General features: G+C 45.0%; 1 pseudogene; it reads right to left on the bottom strand.

Moving 5' to 3' along the window:
* Positions 1 to 2,997: 2,997 nt before the first annotated feature.
* Positions 2,998 to 3,131, bottom strand: LOC141111524 (U2 spliceosomal RNA; annotated as a pseudogene).
* Positions 3,132 to 3,625: the final 494 nt, after the last annotated feature.

The following is a 3,625-nucleotide window of genomic DNA, read 5'->3' as shown; positions in this document are numbered from 1 at the left end:
ATTTTTGGGGGGAACCCCATACCTAGCTTGGCTTTTTGAGGGTCCTTTATTAGCATCTATTACAGACCCTCGTGTAGGATAAGGGTCTAGTATAGATGTGGGGAATCCTTGACCGCATTGTTTACTAACAAAAGTAAAGTGCCCGAGGCTGTCATTTACAAGCAATTTATACTTTCATGTTTTTTTCTTTGGGTCAGTTTTGCAGTAATAGCTTGTGTACAACAATGGACCATTTCTGTGCAATGGGTGTCAAACCGGTTGCCTGTAGTCTCTAGGTGGAGAGCATGAGCCCAACTGGGAGACAGTTTGTATTCAATACCAAGAAGTGCCTTTACAAGGACCTTTGGCAGGATCAAGGGTATTACAGTATTTTAACAAAAGATGCTAATTTAACAAAACATTGAGAAACAACTTTTGAAATGTTGCTAACATGTTATAGCTTGTATATGTTATGGATTGGGTTTAGCTCTACTGCACTTTAACTCCTTCCTGCCAGCAGTGTGCATATACACTCACCGGCTACTTTATTAGGTACTCCTGTTCAATTGCTTGGTAACACAAATTGCTAATCAGCCAATCACATGGCAGCAACTCCATGCATTTAAACATCTAGATGTGGGAAAGACGACTTGCTGAAGTTTAAACCGAAAATCAGAATGGGGAAGAAAGGGGATTTAAGTGACTTTGAACGTGGCAGGGTTGTTGGTGCCAGATGGGCTGGTCTGAATATTTCAATCTACTGGGATCAATCTACTGATCTACTGGGATTTTCAGGCACAACCATCTATAGAATTTACAGAGAATGGTCCAAAAAAGAGAAAATATCCAGTGAGCGGCAGTTGTGTGGATGAAAATGCCTTGTTGATTTCAGAAGTCAGAGGAGAATGGGGAGACTGGTTCCAAATGATTTAAAAGCAACAGTAACTCAAATAACCACTCGTTACACCCAAGGTATGCAGAGTACCATCTTTGAATGTACAACACATCCAACCTTGAAGCAGATGGAAGAATAGAAGATTCGAAAAACGTTGCCTGGTCTGATGAGTCTTGATTTCGACTTGGTTCAGATGGAAGGGTCAGAATTTGGCATAAACAACATCAAAGCTTTGATCCATCCTGCCTTGTATCAATGGTTCAGGCTGGTGGTGGTGTAATGGTGTGGGGGATATTTTCTTGGCAAACTTTGGGCTCCTTAATACCAACTGAGCATCATTTAAATGCTATGGCGTACCTGAGTATTGTTGCTGACCATGTCCATCCCTTTATGACTTCAGTGTACCCATCTTCTGATGGCTCCTTCCAGCAGGATAATGCACCATGTCACAAAGCTCAAATCATCTCACCACTGGTTTCTTGAATGATGCTATCATGTCACTATGGACCCAGATCTCTGGGGAATGTTTCCAACACTTTGTGAATCTATGCTATGAAGAATGAAAGCAGTTCTGAAGGCAAAAAGTGGTACTTGCAAGATGTACCTAATAAAGCAGCTGGTGAGTGTATATGGCAGCACGTTGGTGGGCTGACCTCCTTCTCAATATGTCAGTTGCCTGCTTCATACTAATTCCCCAGCTTTGATAATTAATTTGTTGGAACAAGCAGATGACAAGGGAGTGAGCGTGCCAGATCTGCCTAGTTGTCAGCAATTCCATAAGTATTGGAGCCACATTTGGGGTGCTTATCAGATGCAATCTGACTGCTTAAGCCAGACATACATGGACCGAAATTCGACTGGTTCAGCAGGGCTAGCTGTTTGTACACATGTCAATTTATTGATTGACTTGTGTACAACCAGCCTGTTGGGTTCTTCCTGAAGTACCAGTGGTGCCAGCTAAAGCCGAAAACACCGATCATTGTATTCTGCTGGTGTGGAAGTCTGCCCACCGGCAGAACGCAATAGCTCATTTTTTTTTTTAAATCAACCTGCTGGTTGAACCAAAAAAATTAATCATGTATAGCCAGCTTTACTAATTTTTTTTTCAAAAGCCAGTGGCGTGCAAAACACAGCCAAAAACTTCCACCCGAGTGCCAAAAAAAGTGCACACACATAAAGAGTGAATCACAAAAACATGCAATGGGTGTTACACTGATCCTCCACTAGGGAAGGACCTTACTCTGATCCCCCGGGGCGTTAGGCTCCAGACGGGGACTGAGGTAATTCACATGGGACCATCTGGCCGAAACCAGATGGACCCCCGTTCTCTGGAAGGTCTGCCGAAACAGACCCACCCAAGTACTAGGTGGGACTCCCCCGAAGGGAGACCCCATGAGAGAGGGTGAACCAGAAGGCCTATGTCCACCCCCTCCCAAGACTTTTAAGAGTAGGCCCGAGGACCCACGCCCTACTCATCACACTGTGACAAACTGTGACAACACCAAACAAAAAAAAATACAAAAAAGTGACAAACAATGGGGAATAAATAAAAAGAAAGCGGGGGAGAAGGAAGTGGGAGAGAGTGAAAAGTGACCATTGTGTAATTCAATGGCCAGCCCCAGGAATAAAAATTTCCCCTGGTCCTAGCCAAAAGGTTCGGCCCTAGAGGCAGGTGCGAAAATGTGTGTTGTGGTGACCATAGTGCCATAAATCATGTGCCTGTACACTGCGACTCTAGGGGAAAATTGTGCCTGTACACTGCCACTTCAGGGGCACATTCACCACTGGCTTTTCATGAAACCCTGACCACCAACCCAGACCACAGCAGCCCCCACCCCAGCCAGGAAGGCCTGAAGTTCTGGAAGCTTGGTGAGAGCCCTTTACCATCAGGCCTCATCATCGCTCCCATCCCTCCTACCTAATTACATTCGGGAAATACTAACCGCTCCCCCGGTGGGAAAGGGGAGCTAGTGTTCTCTCCCAAAAAACTGACCGGAGCTAGAGCTACCCCAATCTAGGCCAGAAGGCCAGGGCCCTGACCCTATGGCCAGACACAATGGTTCTCCATCCCCATCAGAAGGCTTCACTTTCGGCTACGAACCACTCCACGTTACCTTTACACCAGCAGGTTTTGCATAGCCACCGCTATCCCTGATACCACCTCGCCGTAGATCAGGAACGGAAGCAAGCGCCACCTCCTGGCAACTGATAAGAACAAATACTACACTTGATCTTAGCCAAAAGGCCGTGAAGCGAGCCAGCTTTACTAATGATGCTGGAAAAGCATGGTAGCCAGTTGAACTAACCATTGACGAGGAGAGGACAAATAGCCAAGAGTGTCCCATTGGAAATGTTACACTGGTGAGTTATGGAGAAGCCATAGATATAACCACACAACCTGCTGAATGAAACTGCTGAATTAAATATTTATTGAGATGGGATTATTAAATCCATATATCATACTAATAATAACAGCAGCTTAGTGGTTAGCACTTCTGCCCTGGAGCACAGAGGTCCCTGATTGGAATCTCGGTGGGGACACTATCTGAATGGAGTTTGCTTGTTCTCCCTGTGCTGGCATGGGTTTCCTCCCAACCTCCAAAACCATGCTGGTAGGTTAATTGGCTCCTGTCTAAATTGGCCCTAGTATGTGAGATAGGAACCTTAGATTGTAAACTCCTTGAGGGCATAGATTGATGTGAAACATTGCGTAAATTGCTGGCTCTACATAAACACGTGTAATAAATAAAT

Source organism: Aquarana catesbeiana, linkage group LG10 (assembly GCF_042186555.1).
Source record: "Aquarana catesbeiana isolate 2022-GZ linkage group LG10, ASM4218655v1, whole genome shotgun sequence".
Lineage (NCBI taxonomy): Eukaryota > Metazoa > Chordata > Amphibia > Anura > Ranidae > Aquarana > Aquarana catesbeiana.
This window is presented reverse-complemented; position numbering and strand designations above follow the sequence as displayed.